The sequence below is a fragment of the Nyctereutes procyonoides genome, unplaced genomic scaffold (assembly GCF_905146905.1).
Source record: "Nyctereutes procyonoides isolate TBG_1078 unplaced genomic scaffold, NYPRO_anot_genome, whole genome shotgun sequence".
NCBI lineage: Eukaryota > Metazoa > Chordata > Mammalia > Carnivora > Canidae > Nyctereutes > Nyctereutes procyonoides.
Window position 1 is genome coordinate 27,159,236 of NW_026575040.1, and position 27,420 is coordinate 27,186,655.

Below are 27,420 nucleotides of genomic sequence, written 5' to 3' on the forward strand. Positions count from 1 at the left end.
ATCATTTTCTTGCATATTAAAAAACAAAACAAAACATAATCACAAATGGCAGTTCATTTCTACCATTAGAACGTTGCATTCATTGTTAAGCAAGTTAGTGTGTTTGGGCTTACACCCCAGGCACCATTTATGACACTCTTTAATGGGGAAAATGCTCTGAATTCCAAACAACTTTCTTATATATGGCCATTTGAAGGATGGAGACAGGAAGTACTTGCGAATGTAGCATGGAATGAGTTTCTTGACTCCCGAGTGAACAGGGCAGTTGAAAGGGGGGAAATTGTTTTTGGTTAACAAAGCCATGTGCAGATCCCTTCAATGGGCCACATGTAAGAGGTGGAGCTCAGCAGACAGCTCCTGAAGGCACTTAAGTGTCTAGGGCCACTATGAGTGTGACTAAACAGCATTGTTTCTTTTCAAAATTTTAACAACGATGCAGGTATTTTTAGCACCTGGCATTAGCTTTGTAGGCACTCATACCAATAGCTACCCCACCCAAACCCCGTCCTCTGTTAACTGGTGGTCCAACATGAGTAAAATATAAGAACTGATGTATAAGAGACCTTTAGGGGATAGCTAGGAGAAATTTTTGCCTGATGACTTAAAGCAACATGACTGGCCAGCCCACTATCTTTCCTGGCAAAAATCGTGGAATTGGCCATTTGAGACTTTGTTGTCAAACTACTTAATCTTCTGGCCTAAGGTCTCCAGGTCTCTTCTGGAAACTGAATATGGTTCAGAGGTTTTGCAAAGTTTTATAAACAGCAGTTAAGCAAACTTTTCTTTCTCTTTGCTGTACCAGAGCAAAAGACTTTTTCCTAGAAAGGTGTCAGAAACAGATCAGTCACCAGTCACTTATGTAAAGCTGGTATTTTAGAATTGCTCTTTAGATATTACTGAAAATTCAAACCTAAGAATGCAAGGTTCTGGAGCATCTCTTCTTTCCACTGTCAACAGGAATAAAGTAAGATTGATAAAGGATTTAAATAAGCCTATTATCTGGATGCACGTGGACAGAGTTTTAAAGTTGCTGAAGTCCTGGGGCCTTCCAAATAGGAAGAACTGTGACTTATGAAAGGAGCTGTCCACATCCTTGGTGATGGGCAAAGGCCTCTACTGGAGGCTGATAAGAAAAAGGGAATAATTCCCAGCAAAACGAACCTGTGAATGGAAGGCAGAGATTCCTCCATAAGATCTAGCCAAGCTTTTAGATGGCAGAAATGGAGTACCTCAGAGGATCTGGGCACAAAATCTTTCCATAAAACTGAGACTGAGAATGACTTTTTGTTTTTTTTGTCAACAGCTGTTGAGGACAAGCAACTGAGGTGTCTCAAGAAGAGTGCAGAGCAACACATTTGGGGCCAACTGGAAAGGAGGCACTGGGAGCCAGTAGCTGTAGCCTTGGGGTCAGAAACCATGCCTGGGGAATGATGTGACCCTCAATCCCCACCATTAGTGTTTTGACTCCCTCTGTATATGACAGCAACAGAAAGGTAGTTTTTTATTTTCTTGCCAAGGCTTTATACTCTGTTACTAGTGAATCCTGGACCCCAGGTCAGCCAGCCAAGCTCTGGTGCAATGAGGCTGTAGGCAGTCCTCCATCACCAGGCCGCACTGTGGCCTTGCACCTCCTGCCCTCACACCTCTCATAGAGTCTTGTCACATCTGCAGTTTACAAGGGAGTGGGCACACAGGAAGTCACATTTTATCCCTACCAGGACATGTCTCTTGGCAGCAGTCTGGAAGGTGGGATCCTTCACAACTCTGTGATGGCAATGGAGCCTAAATAGAGCACCTACAGATACACAACCCACCATCTCCCCACCTGGCTCCTTTGGGCTAAAAAAATACTATGTTTGAAATCCTACCTCTCTAGAGTTTTGTTTGGCTACAAAGGAAGCAGCACTCTCTTTGTAGAGAGAGATACTGGATTTGCCTCCAGACAGGTTCAGGACTTTGTTGTGAGGAGATGATGGGCCCAACCCAGGCTTATGACTATTACCTATGGACCTGGGCATGGGCTGCTAGATGAGGCCTGCTTCTCCAGGGCTGCCCTTTTCACCCAGCTCTTCTCTTCATGAGGTGCTCATCGCAGTTTTAAGGACTGATTTGGGGTCTCCTCCTTCACACAAGAACATGTGATCCTTGGGTTTATTTGGGTGTGCCAAAGGTAAAGTGGCAGTGACTGGAGACCCAAATATATTACCAGGTGGGTTCAGACGCTGAATCTGTATAGGCATCAAAGGTACCACTTCCTTTCCCCTTTGGGGGATTGGTCCTTTTAGATATGTTCTAAGTGAGGCTCTTCAGTTGGTCTAAAAATATTAGATGCCATCCTTTTGGGCCTGCTCAAAGGATAAGCTTCCAAAAAGATTGCTCACCTCTCCTACCAAGGAATTCATGGCTGGAGCCAACCAGACACTCTCTGGACCCTGGAACATGTCACCTATGGATGGGGCACCTGCTCCAAACCTTGTTAAATACATTTGGCCTTAGTTTTAACTTGATTTTCCAATTGTTTGTTGGTAATATATAGAAATGCAATTACTTTTACTATATTGACCTTTTATTCTGCAACCTTGTTAAATTCTCTTGTTTTTCTAGCAGGCCTTTCTTTCTTTCTTTCTTTCTTTCTTTCTTTCTTTCTTTCTTTCTTTCTTTTCAATATTTCTTAGTATTTTCTATGTAGACAATTAAGGGGAACAGATTTTGCCACCCCAGATATGCCTTGGGCATAAGAATTGTTTTAGGCTTATTATTTTAAAGAAAGTGCTGACACAAGAAGAACCTCTGAAAACAGTAGAAGTCGCCCTTTTGTAAGAGACATTTATATTTATTAGGGAACCTCAATGTATAAAGGTGTCTCTTCAGTCTCTGTACAAGGAATAGAAAGATGACTAAATCTTCAGAAACTTACCAATGGAGAACGGAAGGATTTAGATCTCCACAGCAACCACACTCTTACTTGTTACTATGATTTTCCTGGCAACCCCTCAATTAACAGGCCTCCCCTCATATCACCCCCCCCCCAACATCTTTCTTTTGTAGTTAGCTGAAGATGGTATTTAAGGTGTTAGCATAAGCCATTTTGGGGAATTACTCAGTTTTCCATGTATAGAAAGTATGTGTATATAGAAGGTACACCTGTTATTAAACTTGTTTGTTTTTCTCCTATTAATCTCTTTTGATACAGGGGATCTCAGCTAAGAACCAAAGAAGGTAAAGAAAAATTATTTGTCCTTCCCAACAACTATTATATAATTTATGAATAAGGAAAATTTTACTTCTATCCTTCTATGTTTTGTCTTTTTGAAAACATATCTTTTGTCTTCTTGCTTTATTGTACAATCAAGAACCATTGATGAGTTTTAAGAAAAGACATCCTTGCCTTTTGTTCTGGTATTAAGGGGCAAATATTCCTTCATTTGCCATTAAGTATGTTACCTTTAGATATTGAAGATGCACACTCACACACACGTATTTTAGTGTTTTGGAAAAACAGATATTTGGTCAGTATGGTAAATGGTTTGTGTATATGAACCCTTATTAGTATATTTAAATATTATGTTTACATTATTACTATCTATTAACTCCAACATTAAACTGAGCCTTTAACAAATTAAGGCATAAAGACTAGTATTTTGAAGAGGTGTGGCAGTAAGCATACCTGGAGGAGGTCATTTCCGAATCCTTTGTGTAATTTTTATTTAATTTTAATAATTAATTTTTTTATTTGAGTGTATTTGACACACAATGATATGCTAGTTTCAAGAGTACAAAACGTTTATGCATTATACTGTGTTCACCGCCAGTGTAGCTACCATCTGTCCCTATATAATGTTATTGCGATACCATCGACTATATTCCTCATGCTATGCCTTTGATTTCCATGACTTACTCATTCGGTAACTGGAACCCTGAATCTCCCTCTCCTTTTCACCCATTTTTCTCATTCCTCTACATGTTTGTGTTGCTTTTGAATTAAAAAATAAATGCACACAATAGTTCTGTAAAAGTTGAAATATTTAGGAATAAGAACTGATAAAGACACTGACTGACAACAATATAGTTCCACAAATACATCACTATATTAAGGAATTTGTTAAGCTTATCTTCCAGATACAGATATCTCAGTTACTTCCTCATGTTTCCTGGACACCAAATCCCCATTATTGCCAGGAATCTGGGTGCAATTATTACACAGTGTCAATGGCCCCATGGGATCTCCTACAAACTCAGGGGCCCTCACCTCCACTATGAATTTCATTTGTCACTTTTCCCGCCCCAACTCCCAAATGTTCTGATCTGACCTTACGGAGGTTACTTTGATTCCTTTCCCTTTCTGCCTTTCAGTTGTTTATAGGTAAGAGAGAGGAGGGTTGGGAGCTAAACACAATGTTTATTAAAATATTGAAAAACAAATTCATGTCTTATATAGAATTGGCTGTGTGTGTGTATATATATGTATATGTATATATATTAGCTTTAAAAACAAAGCAGGAGAAAAAATCATTCTACTGAAGAGTCAGAGTATGTCAGGAATAGCTCCATTATGGGAGACTCCTGACATCCAGGGAGTTGGCAAGCTCAGGCACTACTTTTGTACTTGAGAACAAAGAACGTAAATCCTTTTATAAAGTTAAGAATCCCTTTGTTCACAAAATAATCACATCCTATTTTATCTGTTTTGTAAGTTTGGATTTTTGTATTCTGGGTCTAGTTAAAGCCAAGCACACCCATGGTAAACACAAAAGTATACTGCTTTGTTCCACAGTACTTTTAAGCCTGCTGTTTCATATGATCACAATACAGGGCAGCATACAAATGCATTCAGTGTATGTAGAAACTCTTATTGTATATTGGCTAGATGGATTCCTCTCCAAGTTCATCTGCTGTAAAGCTACTCCTTCACCCCTACTGGACTCCACCACACGCCCCCTTATTAGCTTTCTGTAGTAATTATGCTTTCACTACAACAAAATTTTTACCTTTCCTTGAATTGCTATCTTCCTTTAGATCTCCATGCTGTTTCACTAGTTGTCTTTGTTGCCTGGAACATCCTTTCTCTCCTCTCAACTGATTAAATCTTACCCAGTTCTTAAGATCTAATGCAAAAAGTGTTTATCTTTGAAGCCTTCCCTGAATTGTTAGCTATTATTGAAAGTCACCATAGGACTCTATACCCATTTTTATTAGAGAATTTACAAACAACAGCTTGGCTGTTCGTGTTGTTCATGTATGTTAACTAGACTAAGCAGGGCCATGTCTAACTCATTTTATATTCTGAATACTGAGGACAAAATAGATTGTTGAGAATTGCTGGCTGAGTGGCTAAGTGAGTGAATGAATGAATAAATTGAATGAGTGAATTTTTAATTTTCCTTGTTCCGCTTTCTTGAACTCCCTTCCTTTCCTCTAGTATCTTTTCAACAGCACTTAACACATTCTAACATACTACATAATTTTCTTGCTTTTTATATTTATTGTCACTGTCCTCCTAGTAAGGCATGGTGTTTTCTTTAGAATGTCTTAATATTTATTTAAGCAATTCATAAAATAAATAATTCCTGCCACATATTTTCCCTTCTAATCTCGTGTCTTTGATTTTTGTGATTTAGGAAGTAGGCTGACTTTATATATTATCCTTATTCGTAATTTCCCAGTATCCTGACACCTTTGTCTGAAATTCCTTATCATCTGAATAGGATTCTTTGTGATAAGGATTTGAGTTTCTGTTAAGTATTTAACCACCAGCTAAAGGTTCTCACCTTTTATCAGTCTAAATGAGTTAACCCAAATAAATTTATCAAACTGGCTATAGTAGAAAACATGACACAGGAAAGCATTCACTCATTCAATTGGTATTTTTCTAGCACTACCCATGTGCCTTTGTTCACTAAGGTGGACACAGTCACTACCCTGACAGAGCTGAAATCTATTGCTGAGAGCCTCAGACATTTGGTATTTGCAACATACTTACAAATGCTGGAATTTGGGTTTGATTAAAAAACTGCAATGTTCATATGTAATCATTATCATAAGACTGCATCTCTATAAAAGTGTCCACAATTATCAACAAGTGTCCATGATGATTATTATTATTTTATCAATAAAATCTTTTTAAAGAATTTAAAATAATACAGGGGCCAGAACGGTGGTATTAGGAAGTCAACAGTGTAATTTATATGCATATCACCCAATCTCAGCCTTCCCAGAGGCAGGGTCAGGTTATCAGAGTCCAAAAGTCAAGTTTGAAATAGCAATCCAAGATCAAGACCAAGCTGAATTCTATCCAAAGGAAGCCCAGGTGTCTTCTGCAAGAGAATTTCTGTGTAAATCAGCTCCAGACCCTGGAACAGTTGTACTGGCCTGGGGATGTAGTTCCTTCAGTAGCGGAGGGATATTTGGAGATTAATATTGAAAACTACACTTGGTCTAGGTATCATCAAGAATCTGCTGTAGCTCCTCATCTTCAAACCACCCCTCCAGGCTTAGGATCAGGGCCTTTGACTTCTCAGCAGCTCTTTGGGCAAAGGCTGGCCAAACAGGCCAATGTAAACTCATGAAGCTTTTTCTGGAGCAACTAGCTATGGACACTGGCAATAGTCTGTTTTTGAAACAACTGAAATGGGCTGTGTTTAATTTAAAGTTTTCAGGAAGACCTCAGACAGTTCCTATTCATCCTCTGCACTCTCATTCTGTTGCTTTCGATTGTTCAGAAGCATATGAACTTCTGAACTGAGTAGTGTCTCAGCTGTTACCCCTTTAGCTCCATGTTTCTGTTTTCTGAAAACTGTTTACTACCTAGATTAAGCTCTATTATATAATAAAAAGGCTAAGGTCTCATATAACCTAGTAAACATTCTGCCTTCCCATGATGTTAGTCTGACCTCATAGTACAGTGCTTATCTCTTGCTTTCGCTTTCTACCCCTTCCACAGACCATTCAACAAAAAAAAATTTTTATAAGTCAAAGCAAAAGCAGTTTAGTTACAGGAATAAATTGTATACTTTGATAAAAAGTTGGGGGTACACTGAGAATTTCTGATCTTGGATATTGTGCAAGTTTGTCATGGGAATGGGAAAATGGAAATGTCTCTTTGATAGAAAGATGTGAAGCTAGTTGGCAGGGATGTAAGAATTCTATGTAGTCAGCAGGCAGTGTGAAGGCCCTAAGAAGGTCCTCGTCCAAGGAAGAAGAATGGTGGTGCGTATACTTCTACCTCACACATTCAAGACCTACTGGTATTCTGAGGTGTTGTTGATTCATAGTTATGGTAAATTTCATTCAACCTTAGCCTAGTATACAATTGTATGTCTATTGTCACGTTCTGTTCCTCTGGATGCATGCATTCCTCAGGCAGTCTTCCAGAACTAGGCTAGTCTTCTAGTCTTCACTATTAAGCCTTTTCCCAAAAGCACAAGCTCTCTCTCTCTCTCTCTCTCTCTCTTTAAGATTCTATTTATTTATTCATGAGAGACACAGAGAGAGGCAGAGACATAGCCAGAAGGAGAAGCACACCTCTTGAGGGGAGCCTGATGCAGGAATTTATCCTGGGACTCCAGGACCACACCCTGAGCCAAAGGCAGCGGCTCAATCACTGAGCCACCCAGGCATCCCATAAGCTCTTTTTCTCTTCTTCCTCAGACAGGGCTCTAATTCCTTCCAGTAACCACTGCTTTTTAAATAACATGCTACAATTTCCTTATAAACTACATCTGTCTATACTCTTCTTTCCTAGTGTTCCTTACTTGTTGCTAGGTATAAATATCATGTTAATTGAGTTTCATTTTTTTTCCTGTTAAATGTAGGATGACATTTCACTCCTTACAACAGCAGCTTTCCACCTATATTTGACAGTAGTTTTTATTTTTCTCTTGCAGTTAAACTAGTACTTAATAGAATAGAAAATGTACAAATAAATACATATAAAAGTTTGTAAACCTGCAGATTGAGAATCATTTTACAATATACATTTAACAAGAGATATCCCCAAAATATAAGGACTTTCACATCTTTGAAAGTAAAAGGTAGAAAAAGATATAACTGGGAATTCTAAGCAAATGAGAGCTGTTGATTCTTATGTGCCATGTGCATAGGGAGACACATTCAAGAGTGTTCAAAGCAGGAATATTCATAATAGGTCAATCTGCAGGTCAATGGATAAACAAATCAAAATATGTTCATAACAAATCCTCTACATCAGAGTCAAAGAATAAGCACATCAACATGAATGAATCACAAGAATGTGTTATTTGGCAAAAGATAGAAATCACTAAGAATACATATGTAGAATTGTTTTATATGTAAAATGATAACTATTGATTAAGAACATGGAGATATTGGTTAAACTGGAAAAACGGTAAGGAGATAATTAATTACAAACCATCAGATTTGTAGTTACTTAAGGATAAGGTGTGTGAACGGAAGTTGATGTCATTACTGAAGGGCACACCAGAAGGTCAAAGTATTGTCCATATCCCATTTCTAGAGCTGGGTAGGAGAATATATGGATCTTCATTTTACTATTATTATCTATGATTCAATATGTTCTAAATACAATTTTGCATATACTTAATAATTAATAAAACAATTAAAAATAAAAACATCATAATGAAAAGAAATGGGAAACTATTAACTTGTACTCATATTTAGCATAGTAGCTAGAATACAATTTAATATATGAACAGCTTTTTCTAAAGAAATGAATAGACTTTGGCAACTTTCTTGTAGGGTATAAATTCTGTAATCTCAGATTTTCTGAAAATTGCCATGTGGCTTTCTAGCTTCATGTTCTATTAATAACATAATAATTAAAGATTAATTACGATTCATAAATGGTTAAACACATTTAATGGTGCATTTTGCTTAGGAATCTTTAGTGCAATGTATACATACAGTATATTTTGAGAGGCATATTATCTTTGGTCTGTTATGTATGTGTTTGCATGTTTGTGTGAATCCAATTTCCCTATAAGACTCACAGAGAGATGTGGAAATCCAGGAATCAACAACGACTTCCCAGTCTCCAATTTTTTTTCACTCTGCTTCCTACATAACATTTAAAATCATCCTCTCCTCTATTCTCACTGTCTCTACCTTGGTTCAGACCCTCATCATCCTCTGTTTTTATTATTTTAATAGCTTTATACTTGTCTTTCCTGCCCCATCTTTCTCTGCCAGTTCAACCTCCACAGAACCTACAGACTGATATTTCTAGAACACAAATCTTGCCCTAAATTCCTAATTTCCTGCAGAGTAGAACTTAAACTCCCCAGAATGACATGAAAATCTTTTAAAAATCCACGGCAGCCTATTTTTCTAGTCTTATATACACCTTATATATATCTTTTCTACTCTTATATATTCCTTCAGCTTCACCAAGCTATTTCTACTTTCTCTGATGTATGTAATTTTCCTTCTTGGCAATCGATTGCTATTTGTACATTCTTAACGAACCTGTATCTCCTCTCTAAAACTTGTCTTCATCATTACCTCTTTTGTCCTCATCCCATCTGACCTAATCTCATCCACTGGTACTTTTTCTTCTGTACTTCTTCGATATGTAGGACATATTTCTGTGACTGAATTTTTAATCATATAGTGGACAAACTCCTTTGTTTGTCTCTTCTAAGCATTGTGCACCTTGAGAAAGGAGGCTGTAAGTTATTTCTCTTTGTATTCCTGGGGTTAAAGCATTATCTGGAAAGCAGTTTTGTTGAATAAATAAGAGAATTGAAATAAAGAAACCATTGAAAAAGGTAAATATAGATGCACAACTTGGGCTAAAGATGGAAAGAAGGAGAAAGATCCTGAGTTTCAAGCTGTTCCTAGCTTGAACATAAGGAAATTAACCAAAGAACATAGTAAAATGTTTCATTCACTCAGAGTGAAGTATTCCTCACCAGGTACCATCAGCTTAACCAAATAAAACATTGAGAAAAAAAATCATTAAACGAGAATGAGATAGTTAAAGAAAGAAAGAAAAAAGAAAGGAAGAATTTCATTTTTGGTGTCCTGAACCCATGTCCAGAAGATGCCAAGCAAATATTTTGGGAAGGAGAAAACCAGTGCACATAGGTGCAGAAGCTTCTTTGTGGGCAAATACGATCTATGTGATGAAATGTTTGATCAAAATGTTTATTTGAAATGTTGGTGTTCTACTAGACTCAGGAAAGTCTTCTATTCCAAACATTTGCTTTTTGTCATTGTGAAAGAGAGTTCAGTGAATCCAATTAACTGAGCAGAAAAGACTACCTAAGGCCAGATGCACTCCTTTATTCCTTCCCAGAGGGCACTATGTTGTTTAAACTGACTTGAGCATTCCAGCATTTGTCTGGGCTTCTCAGAAATCAGCTAGACTATCTGTACTTTTCTGAGAGGAAAAAAATAAAGGGAGCAGCTATGGCCTCCTGTGGGATGTGTGAAGCCTAGCAGCTAACTCTGCAGCCTGCTCTCTGATAGCACTGCTAGTTGCTGCTTTACACGGGGCCCCTAGGGTGCCAGGCACTGTGCAAAGCACTTTATATGCATTTGTAGTCTCATTTAACTGTCACAACAATGCTGTTAGAAATATTGTTGCTCCCATTTAACTGAAGAAAAGATAGTGTCTCAAATAACTTACTTTAAAGTCACATAATACAGATGTTTAAGCACTGGAGCAAGAATTGAACATAACATTTCTTAGTTGCCAGAATTGGCAAAAAAACAAATTCAAGACACCCAGATATTGTATGAGACATGCTTGCACCAAAAAGTTAGTCATTGTTCATCTTAAATTCGAATTAAATTGAATGTCCTGTATTTTTGGTAACCTTATTTTGAGCAAGCCTAACCCCTGTAACCTGTGGCTACCCAGTAGAGTACTTTGGCATTTTGGCAGATGATGTCAAACATGTGTTTGGATGAGCAAATTGACAAAGCATAGATAATAAAAATGTAGATCCAGATTTTTCTTTTTAGCTCCAGATTTGACAGAGTTGCATGTCTTCCATGTACCAGATGCAATCTCTTATGTAGATCCCAGCTATTTGTGAGGCTGGGATTAGGACCTTGGATTGAGGAAACTAAAGCACAAAATCACATCCAGCTACAGAGGTAGATTTCTATAAATTTGATGAAGCTTAAGTCTCAAAGCTTCTCACTTGTATAGGCCTCTAGTTCTAATTTTATAGTTTTTTTTTATAGTGGGCTCTATAAATTATATAAACATCAGACCCCAAAACCTGGGTCTGTCCCACACAGAGTTTATGTAAGAACCAGACTTCAAAGCCAAAATTTTTCCCTTCCCAAGTTTTTTTGCTTTTAAAATTCTGGCTTGAACCTAAAAAAAAAAAAAAAAAATTCTGGCTTGAAATTGCTTAGAATTGGTCCTTACACCTAAGAAGTGCTCAATGCATGTTTGGTAAATGGATGAATGGATAGCAGATTTGAGAAAATCAGTTAGAAAATTCATGCTCTTCTCAGTGCCCATCAGTGAGGGGGGCACTTGGCGGGAAGAGCACTGGATGTTAAGCTATATGTTGGCAAATTGAACTCCAATAAAAAAAAAATTTAGAAAAAGAAAGAAAATTCATGCTCTTAAATACAGTATCAAGAACTTGATTATTCACATTGTTATACAAGTCCTGGCCACTTGACCTCTTCTTCACATTGTTTCATGTTTTCTCTCTGAAAAGAAGTACATTTATTTAACAGTATGATATCTGTTACCAGGGACAGGAATTAGGAACAGTCTCCTTTATTCTTCAGGCCCAGTAGAATTGGAAGGTGGTCCCAGAATTTGTCTTTGTAAGGCCACTCTCTGCATTATCTAAGCTGAGGTGTTTCAGCATGGCTTTATTGTAATTGCATTTGTTCCTATTATGTTATAAGGGGGTTGTCCCAGCTGTTTTTACCTTATTAAACTGTTTAGAAAGCTGCTTATCTTTTGCCTGGTTACTCTTAACTAATTGAATGCTTGGGATAGAACGGACTCTGGGCATATTTCTCACCCAGTTAATTACTTTCCTGCTCATTGGGATAATTGCATGTTTTGTCTGCCCTAGAGAAAGGACACCCAAATCAATAGTAAGAAGACTGCAGAGATGGGGAACAGGTTAGGCATGGGATACTTCTTATATGTACTCAATAGCAATACAGTCTACTGCAGAAGCAAAATTCCATACTGAAAGTCCTGAAGGGACACAGCACCTCACTTACAATGTATCTTCCCAGTGCCACAATATGATATTATGATAAAGCAATATCCTGTAAGGACATATAACTACAAACAGTAGAGTTGGAAGTTAAACTATATTTCGTTCTGTGTCTTTGTCTTGTACAAAAAAATTGTCAGTCTGAATCCTGTCATTCTTTTAATATTTAACTATTTTTATTCATTGATATTAAAAGATATTTATGCACACATAGAACATTTGTAAAACATAGAAAAGTACAGAGAAGAAAATAAAAATCAACCGTATTCTGATAGCTAATAACATTTTATATGTATATTGTTTTCCAGTGTTTTCATACGTACATACATACACATGAGCTTTTTTTAGAGTAGGTTGAAATCACATATCCAAGAAAACTATATAATTTTTAAGGCATTCTTTTGCAAAATATATCTGATAGAAGTTGAGAAATATGCAAGATATTAGTCTAAAAATAGGTTATAAACAAATTCATTAGTTAACATCATATTTATACCTATATTATTTATTGCAATCCTCTATCTGAAATTAGATCTCTAATGGTTTATCATTTATTGGTATCTATCAATAAAAGAAAATATTAAAACATTTCACAGGGATATCTGAGTTCAATTTCCTTACATTAACCTTAATCCAAAGTATTTTCCCTTATTAAGTTACATTCAGAGAATGAGGTCTTATCCAACCTACAAACAACCATTCATCATGTTAGATGGACATATAGAACCATAATAATTGTCATAGTTGTTGTCTTCCAGTTAATATTGTTAGTATTCATTCAGAAATCTGTTAATACACTAAAATATATATAATGAATGACACAATTCAGAATGGTCCAAAGCCTGTTAACTAAAGCATCACTATGAACACTATGAATGGACTTTTAATCTGATACATCTAGCCTTTTTTTTTAAGGACATATCACAACATAAAGCTCATTGAAATTTGAGAATTTGAGAACTCATTGAGTAGGCTCCCAAAATGGGTGCAAGACTCTACCCTTGCGCTTCTGAGTCTCCAAATTCACATAATTTTTAAAAGTTTATTTATTTATTTTTTTTAGTAATCTCTACCCACAGTGTGGGGCTCAAACTCATGACCCTGAGATCAAGAGTCTCATGCTCTTCTGACTGAGCCAGGCAGGTGCCCTGAAATTCACATAATTTTTAAACAATAAACTATGATATGTCCTAATGAAAACAATTTCTTCACATGTTGACACTCATATGAATTAGACAAGAGTTGCAAACCTTCTTTCTTTCCAAATTGGTGGAAAGTAGGAGCAATGAGATCTTGTTTTACCATTGCTGTTGCTAACTGTGATTAACTCCTGTTGTCACAAGTCCTGTCAGAAATACTGGCAGCTGGTCCATTCAAAAACCAATAGCTGTTGGCTGCCAAGTGTAGATGCACTATTAGGTTATAGAACAGCTTCAACAGTATAAATAAATATATGTTATAGTAATCTCTTGCAATCTGACAAGTATTTGAAAGTCATACCTAATGATTTGAAATTAAACTACTAGCTTCCTAACAGAGAGCAATTGTCATAAGAACAAATCTTAGCCTTCTCAGCTACATGGCTAGATTGTGGCTATTTTACTTATTTATATTTTAATTTCTCCATCCTTTTGTACCTTAAGTATTAAAAAAATAATATTATGGCTTAAATAAAATATAAATATGCAATACAAAAAATATCTGTAAAATCCTAAGAAAAAGGGGAAGCATATTTTATAGTTAATAAATATTGACAGTGACTTAACATTAAATTTGGCTCTCAGCAGCCTAACAGTCAAGACAAAAGTAGAAACACAAAAGATTCCCTGATCTTCTTTTATATAATATAATAAAATATATTAATTACTCAGGATTGACAAACATTTCCTAGTACAAATAACTATTAAGAGTTTATTGCAAGAGATTTTAATGAAAGGACTCTAACTGAAATTTTTTTCAATAACTACCTTACATAAAATGCCATATCTTTCTTTAAATACTTTTTTTTTCCAATTGGCCCTCAGGTGCAGTCTTGAGTTAATTATGCTCCTAGTTAATGGTATATGATTTTTTTTCATGTTTTAGCCTTAAAAAAATCAGTATTATATTATATTTCAATGAGGATGGTTCTAGGGAAGCATGTAGGTTTCTGATGATGTAAATTAATAGAGGTTTAAAGAGCAACATAGAGAAAAATCTTTCATAGATAAAATTAGATTTATATTTGTTACTCCAGTGGTCTTCCTGCTGGAATATGCTTTCCCCTGGGAGTCCATTAAGACTTTCCACTAGGCACTCAGGCAGGAATCGTCTTAAGGAAATCCATTTTCAAATCTTCAATTGCCATATGTATAGTTTTCTAGAACTGATATGCCTGACAATTTGCCAGTGGTCAATGCATCATGCTAGAAGCTTCCTGTCTATTCTCCTTTCCTAATTTCTCTTTCATAATTGCTTTTCTCTCACCTTACAAAAGAAAATCATAGATTTCACACAAGGGGAATCTATATGGTGCATTACCTCTGGGTGAGGGCCTAATTGAAGGAATAATTTAAATGATACTAATGACTAGAAAATATTTTTTTTTGTCAATCATGTGGCTTCTAATTCTTTACTTTCAATAAAATTGAATGAAGAACTAATCTAGTAATTAGATCACTACAGATATATTTTTAATGAGTGATCAATATGTGACTTTTGTCTTATGACTTGAAAGGAATTCAATGAATTGAGCTTCTTTGCCATAGCAAAACTCTTTTCATTCCCATATATTTATATGAGAACAAGTTATCTCAATAAATATGTCTATAAAAACAAAAATATAATTGATCTTGAAACCTGCTTTATTTTAGAAGTGGATAACAAACTAATTGAAACAAAACAAGGGTATACATCATCTATTTCATTAGGCAATGCATTCCTAATAACATTCTACCTATTGCTCTTAATGATTATGTATCAACATATCTAATACATTTGTTTTGCCTTGGTCAACATAGATGATCATAGAATATTATAAAAAATATATTTGTACACATTTGCTACAGTTTAGTATAGAATTATCTAGAAAAGATTCTTGTACACTACAGTTATTTTATAAGGATAAGATTATATGGGGAAGTAGAGTGGAAATACAAGAATAAGATGAAAAAGCAATGATGGTAGATTTTTGAAGAACTTGTTCATTTCTTTCATAACAGTTGACAGTGGTCATCAAATCACCATAATAATTAGATTTCATTGAAAACATGTGAAATAGCCATATAACAATTTTCTTTTAAATGTTAATATTAAAAAAAAACACTAGCTCTTTTATTTTTTTTTAAGATTTTTAATTTATTTATTCATGAGAGACACAGAGAGAGAGAGAGGCAGAAGCAGGCTCCATGCGGGAGTCCGACCTGGGACTCAATCCCGGGTCTCCAGGACCACGCCCGGGGCCGAAGGTGGCGCTAAACCGCTGAGCCACCTGGGCTGCCCAATACTAGCTCTTATACATAATTGAAACTATATAAAGGTAAAATGAGAGAAAAATTTGGATGTCTACTTAAGATGTACAAGATGATTCAGAGTTTTGCAAAGTTATTTTAGTGAATATAAATAAAATGTTAGAACGTTGCTGTATTTACCTATGATATATAGATTTCATTTCTTTCACCCAGGCTTTTGATGAGGAAAGATGATAGGAAGTGTAAGACCTTTTTATCACAAGGGTACTAGCAATGCTGGAATTCTGTGATCTTGACTGGCATTCTCTACAAGGCTTAAAAAGCCCAATCTGGGCCAGAAAACAAGGTCACCGAACCTTCTCATGAGATAAGCAAATCTATCTCCTAACAAAGAAACATTAGTTCCTCCTAAGAACAGCAAAAGATTTGATAAAAAAAAACTCATATGATCTTTCTTTTGTGTCTATGGTGAGTGGAGTCTTTCTTGTTTTTCCAATACAATGTTGTCTTTTCTATTGTAAACCCATCCCACTCCCAAATTCATAGGTTATTTATTTAACATACATATTCATTTTTCCTTAAATATATTGTCTTTGGGTATTCACTATTGAAATCTGTGAACTCCAACTCTTAAGAACATTTTGTAGGTGCTGCCAGATTAAAAGAGCAAGTAACCTCTTCAGTGCTTGCATTCCAAATGAGGGCAATATTTGTTGTTCCTTAGTCCTATGTTCACTGGTCCTGGTTCTTTGTGTTGCTGCATTTCTTTGTATAGTTCTTTGGAGTGACTAGCCTTCCCTTGAATCTTGTGGTTTCCTGGAGCCAGTGTTAAAGCAGAAGAGAATTCAGCCCAAAGGAAGATTTGAGATATTTAATAGACTTTGACACTGCTAAAATAGGTGAGTGTGGATAATTTCCTGTCTTTACAGGACTTTGATTTCCTTATCTATAAAATGAGATTGGATTAGATGCCACAAAACTTTATTCAAGTCCCAAAAGTCTGTACATACATGTAGGAACTTTTTAAGATAATGAAATGTTTTATTTCATGATTATTGTCTACATTGTAGACATTGTATACTTGTCTACTTGCGTACTATGTACATTATAAAAACTCACTGGTGATTTTATGGTAATAAAGTGGACAGAAATGAATGACTTACAGAAATAATGATAACAATAACATTTATTGAGTGTCCTGTGTCAGTTACTAATGTCTTTATATGTATTATTTCATCAACTTATTACACTTACTCTAAGATTTGATACTAAAATCTGATACAATTTTTATACTGATCCTAGTAGGAGGTAACACGGACTTGCCCAGTCACACATGTAGCCAGGGGCAAAACCAGAACTCAGATACCTTTTGGCCAATTCCAAAGTCTGTGTTTGGATAATTTCTTTATCATTAGAAGAAAAGCTGGAGAATGATGTGTGTATACTGAGCTATTCCCTCCCAGATCTATACAGCAGAAAGAAAACAGAAACTTGTTTGTTTGTTTGTTTGTTTGTTTTCCATCCCTATCAAAAACTAGTGAGGGTTTCTAGGATTTTCCTGATACCCACCACAGGCCTGAGGATTCGATACCTTTCCTTACAGACTCAAAGGCATCACTACTTACATGGAAAAATGCAGAAAAAGTAGGCACACAAACTGAGCAAAATCACAACACAGGAATTTATGTTTTTGGCATTGATGTACATACACGTTTTAATGTAAGATGTACTCAGCTGATTACAAATCATCAAGTACACATAGAATCTTAAGGGAATGCTAAACTTTGCCGTCTACCTCACCTGAATATCGTCATAGTCCCTTATAAATCAATCCTACAATGTGTGTTTTTGTTAGAATATGTGCTGTATCAAGTGATTTTTAGAGGAAGAGAATTTTGTATAATCAGCAAGGTTACTTGTGACCTTATTTTAAGTAATAGTAAATAAACATGTCTAGACCTATAGGGAAGAAGGCTTGGCTAACAAAACCAAGTTAAAAAAGAAGTGACCATTGTTTTTGTTTTTTTGTTTTTCCCATTAGAATTCTTTCTAGCAGTCCATATTGTTTTGGGTTTAGTTAGATGCCTTTTTGAAGAAAGATGCAATTATAATATGTGTTGTTTTAAGATACATGGCATGAAGTAATGACCGAAATGTTTTCTGTCTCCAAATCAACATGAGAGCTGCCTGCATTGTGGGAGCTGATTGGTAGTATCCAGAGGGATATGCCTAGAAATTAAAGATTGATACTGGGAGCCGTTAGTCTTTCCCAGGAGAACATTAACAGCATTTGAGGTCTAAGAGTCATACCCTCAGTAATTTTGCCTGAGAAATTATCACTGGATTTCTTTGGGTCATTGATTCTATTAATGTACAAGTAATAGATGCTCTCTGCTTCTGTCTTTGAGATATAATTATACCCATTCTTATGAATTAAAATTAAGTAGTTATTTTATGTCCAGAAAGTCCTTAAATATGCTTTCATATTGGCGTTTTCTAGAGGCTTAAGTGGTAACATTAAAAAATGTTTAGAATTATCTTTTGGAGTAGATGGGTGAGGAAGCCATCAAAATTAAGATTAATTTACATAAGGGGAAATAAGCTGCCTCCCACTAAATTTTCCAATCTTTGGTGTCATCTGTGCTAAAACCACACAGAGAGTTTTGTAAAGCACATGTCCTACCCTAGGCTTGCTTTTGAATTGAGCCTTATTTTTGTGTGCAGAAGCAGAATGAATTATAAATAATTATAACATTTAAATTCTAGGTTTATTTTCAAGTGTAGCTGAGTTGACTTAAATGGGAATTCTGTAGTTATTTAGTAATTAGGAATTATAGTTCTCTGCAATTCATAATTGGATCCAAAACAGGTGTGTTTTCTTCCTTCCTTCCTTCCTTCCTTCCTTCCTTCCTTCCTTCCTTCCTTCCTTCCTTTCTTTAAAATTAGAAGTATTTTTAGCTTTGGCAGAAGAATACATTTACTGATGGCTATGATCTAATGAAAAATTTAGCTGAATATAAAAGACAGAAAGTTTGTATTTCTTGTTATATTTTTAGAAGGTATTTTTATTGAACAAATTAAAGTAATCTGCATTCCTAATTAATGTGTGCATCATTTGAGGTTTTGGTGCCAGCGAGCCAGTCAGAGGTGATGGTTTAAATGGGCATTAAAGGATAGTAATAAGAGAAGTGCCTGGGTGGCTCAGCTGGTTGAGCATGTGACTCTTGGTTTCTGCTCAGGTCCTGATCTCAGGGTTCTGGGAACAAGCCCTGAGCCCCTGAGGGGTTTTGTGCTCAACTGGGAATCTGCTTGTCTCTCTCTCTCCCCTTAAGAGCCCTCTTCCCCACTCACCACTCCTCTTTTTCTCTCAAAATAAATAAAATATTTTAAAAAAGGATAGTAATAAGAGAATTAAAAGGAAATAAACTCATACAACTACGTGTAAGCCATTATTCCAGAATACACAAACACATATGTACGTGTGCAAAATTGGACTCTTCATATTATGAACTAAATAAACATTAATACAGAACAAAAGCTACATCTTACTACACTATCAGAATCAAAATAATGTTGGGTCATAACTTATTTGGGATCACTAATGACCACAAGAGTCTAAGAATTGTGTAATACTAACAAGATAAGTTACTAATAGATGGCCCACAGCAATCTCCCAACCTAAAATGTCGATTCAAAACAGTTTGAATGGAGTATATGTTTCTGATTACATTCCCTAAGTAGCATATGTTTAAAATAACTTACAGACAGGATGCCTGGGTGGCTCAGTTATTGAGCATCTGCCTTCAGCTCAGAGTGTGATCCTGGGGTTCTGGAATAGAGTACCGCATCAGGCTCCCCATGGGGAGTCTGCTTTTCCCTCTGCCTATGTATCTGCCTCTCTCTCTGTCTCTCATGGATAAATAAATAAAATCTTAAAAAAAAAAAAGACTACAAAACAGAATTAAGAGGAAGGTTATCACAAAGTGGACCTATCAAGAGGATTCTGCTGTCTTATTAGAGTGTATAATCTTGGGCTAATACCAACTGCTGGTAGGAGTGCTCCCAAGAATGACACAAAAGCAAATAGATAGCCTGCAACAAACAATGTTATCAACTGACGTAAAGATTTCCTTTTTCTTTTAAAGGGATGTGAAGTAAAGGGATGTGAAGTAAAGGATGTGAAGAAGCTCCTGATTTACATGAAATAATGAATTAGAAAACAATGACCTGAACTAAAGATGTTTACTGGAAGATTGTAGCAATTAATCAGTTGGAAGTTCATTCCTTTTCTTCTTTTGCTTCATTATATATCCAAATTGTCTTATGGAAGATGTATAACGTCTCTTTTAAACTTCCCCTTAATTAGCTATCTGCCAGGTTTATGTCTGGAAATTTACTGTGAGTTTGAATTCATCCTGTTTTAAAGTTTACTTTAACTTTTCCTTTTAGAAAAATGAACACAGCTTATTTGAAATATTCTGGATATGGAGTAAAATTGAAGAAAGAAACAAAGAAAAAACCACATAGGGTCTTTTCCCTCAGTAATGGACAGTTTAATGCACTGTGTGGCTGAATGAGAAAGCCTCTGATACTGTTTACCATGTTGTATAAATATAGACTCTAGGGTGATAAAGTGTACATCCACATAGGCAATATAATGACCATAGGACTGAAGGAAGGTATGAGGGCTGTAGGTATATTGAGAGGATCACTGTGTGAGCCATCCCCTCTACTGCCAGAATCTTCTTTGAGGGGAAGATGCAAAAATAAGAGGGAAGAGCTTTGGACCATGCCTGGGCCTTCTTAAATCCAACCACTTTGCTTTTTTAAGCAAGAATTTTTTTTTTTTTTTAAGCACACTCCTTTGCAATTTATATTTTCTTTTTCACATGTTTGGCCTTTAGATTCTCCCTGTTTAAGTTAGGGTCCTTGAGCTCTTCATGGATGGTGCCTTCATTCTGGTTTGTAATGCTAATCACAGGAGAGGTCTGAATGAATTTCCAAGTAGGCGACGGGATGACCCAAAAATTAATCAATTTGGATCACAGCCTTGTTATAAATTTATTGAAATCTTATCATGATAACCCATTAGGCAAAACTTTCTTCTTCTCTCTTCAATTGCTTCTCTATAAAATGTCTATTACTTTTTAAGCACAAGAAATGTAGTAGCCTTAGAGAATCCCCGAATAATTCTTCTAATACTGTACATAACTCCCAAGCTAGGAAGATTTATTCCAGAACTCCAGAAAGCCCATTATTTCCAAACACCAGATGTATATAGTTTTGTATTAAACATAAGTCCTCCTGGTAGCATTCTTGTTATTAAAAATTAAAGTACACTGTGCACTAATCTGTTTATATTGGGTACAGAGTACCCAGAGTACACATCTTAGTCATTCTCAGAATTCAGAAAGAAAAACCTGATATTGATTTTGAAGCCTACCATTGAGAAACTAAGGGCTTAAATAACTTCCTAGTGACATTTTCCATGTCAAGATTTAAGAAAGAAGAGAACAAAGGTCACTTTGATAACTTACTTGATTGAATTACTTGGCTGAATCCAGAGTATATGAACACATTGATGAATATTTTCCATGATAGACAAAAAAGGATAATCCTCAGCTCTATTTTGAAAAACAGGTCTCCATTTTATTTTAGCTCCTACCTAAAGAATCAGTCTATTTCTCAAAGAATTTTTTCTCTTGACATTTCTGCCTTCAATGCATCATGCTTTTATTCATATATATTTGTGTCTGTCCTTTTAACAGCTATGCCATCTGCAATCAAGTATCTGATTTGATTTTCTTCAAAGATCTGATCTCAGATACCTTATCCTCACAGCAGGCAATTTTTATGTAAAACACTGGTATCAACTCTAATGGATTTGATGACAGTTTTAAAACCTTTCTACATTAATGACCTTTCCATTGTATTTAAGTGTCATGTCTCTTATATGCTGTGATGAATGTGACACTGCCATTATAATGTCCTAAGTAACCACTCTGAATGGGACACTATCCATTCTTCAAAATTGTAATTGCCTAATGCAATATATCATTACAATTTATGACTTCCAGGGGAAAAATATCCCTTTAACTTAGATGAGTATTCAGTTATAAATGTGTGATTATGTGGTTACTTTGCTATCGGAATGTATTTAGAAAAGACAGACCTTAGAGTAAGGACTGCTCCTGATAGGGCTATTAAAATTTCATATATTGATGCTTACCTGAAATCTCCAAATTATTTGGGGGGAGTTATTTTCTGCTTATTAGCATATTATAAAAATATCCAGAACCAAATTTAACAATACTAAATTAAACAAACTTTATTGAGTTATAATTGCCATACCATACAAGGCAAGCATTTAAAGTGTACAGTTTGGGGGAATCCCTGGGTGGCGCAGCGGTTTGGCGCCTGCCTTTGGCCCAGGGCGCGATCCTGGAGACCCGGGATCGGATCCCACGTCGGGCTCCCGGTGCATGGAGCCTGCTTCTCCCTCTGCCAGTGTCTCTGCCTCTCTCTCTCTCTCTCTCTCTCTCTCTGTGACTATTATAAATAAATAAAAATTTAAAAAAAAAATAAAGTGTACAGTTTGGGACCCCTGGGTGGCTCAGTGGTTGAGCGTCTGCCTTCGACTCAGGGCATGATCCTGGAGTCCTCGGATGCAGTCCCACATCGGGTTCCTTGCATGGAGCCTGCTTCTCCCTCTGCCTGTTTCTCTGCCTTTCTCTCTCTCTCTCTGTCTCTCATGGATAAACAAATAAAATCTTAAAAAAAAATAAAGTGTAAAGTTTGATCGGTATTGATCTATGTATATATCCATGAAACCACCAGCACAATTAAGAGTATGAAAAATTCATTATGGCCAAACGTTTTCCTGTGCCCTTTTATAAATCCCCCACTTTACTTCTGTCTATCTCTGCCCCATCTCCTAACAGCCATGGGTCTGCTTTCTGTACTATTGATTAGCTTGCACCTTTTAGCATTTTAAATAAATGAAATCATACAAAATGTACTATCTTGGCACTCGTTGCTTTCATTCAGTGTAATTCTTTTTAAAATTCAGTTGTATGTATGTATCAATAGTTTGCCTTTTTTAAAAAATCTGAGTAGTATTCCATGGTATAAATATCAAATTTGTTCGCCTATTCTCCTGTTAATAGGGATTTGGATTGTTTTCATGTTTGGTTAGTACAAATAAAACTTGCTAATATTCCCAAACACTGATAAAATAAATCAAATTTCTACTGCATATGCTGTGATAGAAGAAATATACTCAGAGATATTCATGGATTGGAAGATAAAAATTAAGATGTCAATTCTCTCCAATTTGATGTATATTTTTAACTCAATCTCAGTGAAAAAAAAAAACCCCAGTATTTTTATAGATATTGACAAAATGATCATGAAATTTACATGGAAAGGCAAAGGAAATGGAATAAACAAAACAATTAAAAAAAAATGTATGAGGTTGGAGGATCCCAACCAGCCAATTTCAAGATTTATCATTACACTATAGTAACTAAGTGTGGGATTGGTGAAAGGATGTAGTGCATAGATATTGAAGCAGATTACAGAGGCCAGAAATAGGCTGGCATAAATATGTCAATTTGTTTTTGACAAAATTGCAAAGGCCATTCAATGGAGAAATGATTGTTTTTAAAACAGATGGTGTTAGAACAATTGGATATGGAGCAGGGACTGTGATGCTGATACTGATTGCTGGGCTGGATACCAGGACTCCGGGATTATGACTAGAGCCAAAGGCAGAAGCTTGACCAACTGAGCCACCCAGGGGTCCCTGTGTCTCACACTTTGTTTGTTTGTTTGTTTATTTAAGATTTTATTTATTTATTCATGAGATACACAGAGAGAGGTGGGGGGCAGAGACACAGGCAGAGGGAGAAGCAGGCTCCACGCAGGGAGCCCGACATGGAACTTGATCCCGGGTGTCCAGGATCAGGCCCTGGACTGAAGGTGGCACTAAACCGCTGAGCCACCCGGGCTGCCCCTGTATCTCACACTTTAAATGAAAACTTAGCCTCATATAAATCATAGCCCAATGATATTAGCTGATATTTGCAGATACCCTTTTTAGTTAAAGGAATTTCTATTCATAGTTTACTGGGAGTTTTTATTATAAACAAATGCTGAATTTTGCAATACTTTGTCAATATTTTTGCATCTATTGACATGAGCATGTGTTTTATTCTTAACCTAACGTAGTAAACTACATGTAGTGATTTTTGAATGTTGAAGAAGACTTGTATTCTTGGGAAAAATCCACTCACTCATGATGTTTTATCCTTATCCTTAATGTATTATTCTTTTTATATATTGATATAATTGATATTTTTCTTCTTTATAGTGGCTATGCTCGATTTAGTATTGGGGTATTGCTGGCCTTACAAAATGAATTCTGAAGTACTTCTTTTTCTTCTATTTTTTGGAGGAGACTGTAAAGAATTAGAACTGTTTCTTCTCTACATGTTTGGTAGAATTGCCAGTGAAATTATCTGGGCATTCAGTTTTCTCTTTTGGAAGATTTTAAATAGAAATTCAATTTCTTTAGATATGTAACCATTATGTTATTTATTTCTTCCAAAAAGAGTTTTGATAGTTTGTATTTTTCAAGGAATTGGTCCATTTTATATGAGTTGTCAAATTTATTGGCATAGTGTTGCTCACAGTAAGTATTTTCTTATTTTCCATTGGATGTCTATGGCAGGACTATGATGTACCCATTTTAATTCCTGGTATTAATCATTGTGTCATTTTTCTCTCATCAGTTGGATAGAGGTCTATCAATTTCATTCATCTTTCCAAAGATCCAGATTTTAGTTTCATTAATATCTGTTTTGTGTTATTTGTTTTGTTTTGTTTGCTTTAATTTCTGCTCTGATTATTTTTCTTTCTTTTTACTTCCGGTTTTGTCTTCTTTTTCAAGTATCTTAAGGTGTAAGTGTAAGTTAGTGATTTTCTATCTTTCTGCTCCTTGAATATAAATATTTAATGCTATCAATTGCCCTTTAAACACTGCTTTAGTTGCAACCCACAGACTTTGGTATATTTTTGGTATATATATCTTTACATAGTTTAGGATATTTTTAAACTTCCCCTGAGACTTCTTCCTCTTTGACTCATGGATTATTTAGAAGTTTTCAAATATCCAAATATTTAGGAATTCTCTGGGTATTGTCTATTCATAATGTTAGTTTATTATCTTTATGGCTACAGAACATAATATTTTGTATGACTTCAATTTTTTAGAATTTATTGAAACTTCTTATTTCCCATAATGAAGTCTAACTTGATAATATATGCATGTAATATAGAAATGCAGGTATCCTGAAAGAAATATCATATCTATAGCTTCGTTTTTAAAATAAGTTTTGTGAAAGTGTCAGTTACCCTGAAGTGCAAAAGTTAACTGAAAATAATAATTTGTATTTAAGATAAATGAATATAAAAAGAGAGATGAAGGAAAGGAGGAAAAGAAAAAGAGAAAAATGTCATAGATCATTGAAGCAGTCAATACAATTGGACTTAGAATATGCAAATTGTTTGTTACAGAATTTTGGTGGACAAAGGAAAACTGAAACATTGCTTCTGGGATGCTTTGCCATCACAGTTCCTAAACTCATTGAAGGTACCATTGGCTCTTCATCTTCACCATCTATTCATATAAGCCTAAAACTTTAAGGTTAGGTAAGCAAATGTGGCATTTGTTTAATGATCATTAAATTTTACTTCTTTCTGTTAGCCAATAACTCAAAAAGCTATCACATTCCAAAATATAACATGCATGACTACTTCTAGATTTGTGAATGTGTTGAGTCAAAAATTAACACAGTTTTCATCAAAGATGGTAATATATATTTTCCCTTTCCTTAATTATGTGTATAATTTGCTTAAGCATATATTTTGTTCTCTTAGTGAGAATATGCCCTGAAATTATTGTATTGCAGGTCTCAGGAGTTTAGTCCCTCTGTTAGGTCTTTAGAAGGCTTCCTAGGAGTGTACCAAAAGACATTTTAACTGAGGTGTTGACTTTTCTTGCCCAGTTTTTGTATAACAGAATTATTTTGAAAGAAGTGGTAAGATATTTCAAATTAAGTGGGTGTGACTAATGTGACTTTTTCATTTCTGCCTGAAGAAAATTGTTACTTTCCTCCATGTTATGTCAGAATCTTGCAAACAATATTTTAATTTTAATTAATTAATTAATTTTTAAAAAGTCTGTATTTATTTTTTTGAGAGAGAAAGCGAGCAGACTCCCTGCTGAGCAGGGAACCTAAAACCCAAAAAGGGCTCCATCCCAGGACCCTGGGCTCATGACCTGAGCTGAAGGCAGATGTTTAATGGACTGAGCCATCAGGTGCCCCCAAAATATTTTTAAATACTCTCTTTGAAGAGCACTATGGCAATACCTCCTAAAGTTTAAGATGAGCATGACAATCTATTAATTTTTCTGCTTAATTTCCATTCTAGAAAAATATTGCACATGCATACATGTAGTAGAATTCTTTTTACAGCAATGTTTTAGTAGGAAGAATTGAGGGCCATCTGGGGGACTCAGTGGTTGAGCATCTGCCTTTGGCTCAGGTCATCATCCTGGGGTCCTGGGATGGAGTCTGTATTGGGCTCCCTGCAGGGAGACTGCTTCTCCCTCTGCCTATGTCTTTGCCTCTCTGTGTCTCTTATGAATAAATAAATAAAATCTTTAAAAGTTAAATAAAGATATAATGTCTCACTTCTCTGGCTTACTTCATACTGTTTTCCACAGTGGCTGCATCATTTTATATTCCCATTAGCAGTGTACAAGGGTTCCAATTTCTCTACATCTTTACCAACATTTGTTATTTACTTTTTTTTTTTTTAATTTTATAGTCATCATCCTAGTGGTTGTGAGTGGTATTATAGTTGATTTGCATTTCCCTAAGGGATCACATTATAGTTGATTTGCATTTCCCTAATGATTAATGATGTTGAGCATCTTTTCATGTGCTTATTTGGCAATTCGTATATCTTATTTGGAGAAATGGATACTCAAGTCCTTGGCCCATGTTTGAATTGGTTGTTTTCAAGTTTTAGGAGTTGTGTATAAATTCTAGTTATTAATCCTTTATGAGATATATGACTTGCAAATATTTTCACCCATTCTCTAGGTTGTCTTTGTTGATCTTAAAAAACTGAGTTATTTTACCAGCAAAAATGAGTTTATTCAGGAATAGTGGAGAATTGCAACTTGAGCTACAGCAAAAACCACAAGCTGGTCCCACAAACAAAGGGGAAGAATGCTATGTTATGGAAAAGAAGGAGGAAGTTGAGAGAGGTTGTGAATTAAAGTCCATTGGAGAGAAGCAAGGGTTTAGGGTAGTGTTGGTTTCCAATTGGCTACATTGCTGAGGTAGTTGATTTCTTTTTGGAGATGCAATGTACATCTTTTCCTCCTAGGGTCTGTAATTGATTATTCTTCCTATGATTGACGCTGAGTGGTATGGTATGGAAGCTCCCCCTCTGGCCTCCTGACTTCATAATACTGAGGCTTCCCTTTATTAATTTTCACATTTCTCCTTCTTTTTAAAGATTTTATTTATTTATTCATGAGAGACACAGAGAGAGAAAGGCAGAGACACAGGCAGAGAGAGAGAGAAGCAGGCTCCATGCAGGGAGCCCGATGTGGTACTCGATCCCGGGACTCCAAGATCACGCCCTGGGCTGAAGGCAGGCACTCAACCATTGAGTCACCCAGGCATCCCACATTTCTC

At 35.7% G+C, this 27,420-nt stretch overlaps 1 pseudogene; it reads right to left on the reverse strand.

Annotated features, from left to right (window-relative positions):
* Positions 1-1,850: 1,850 nt before the first annotated feature.
* Positions 1,851-2,441, reverse strand: LOC129506271 (jupiter microtubule associated homolog 2-like; annotated as a pseudogene).
* Between the last annotated feature and the right edge of the window lie 24,979 nt (positions 2,442-27,420).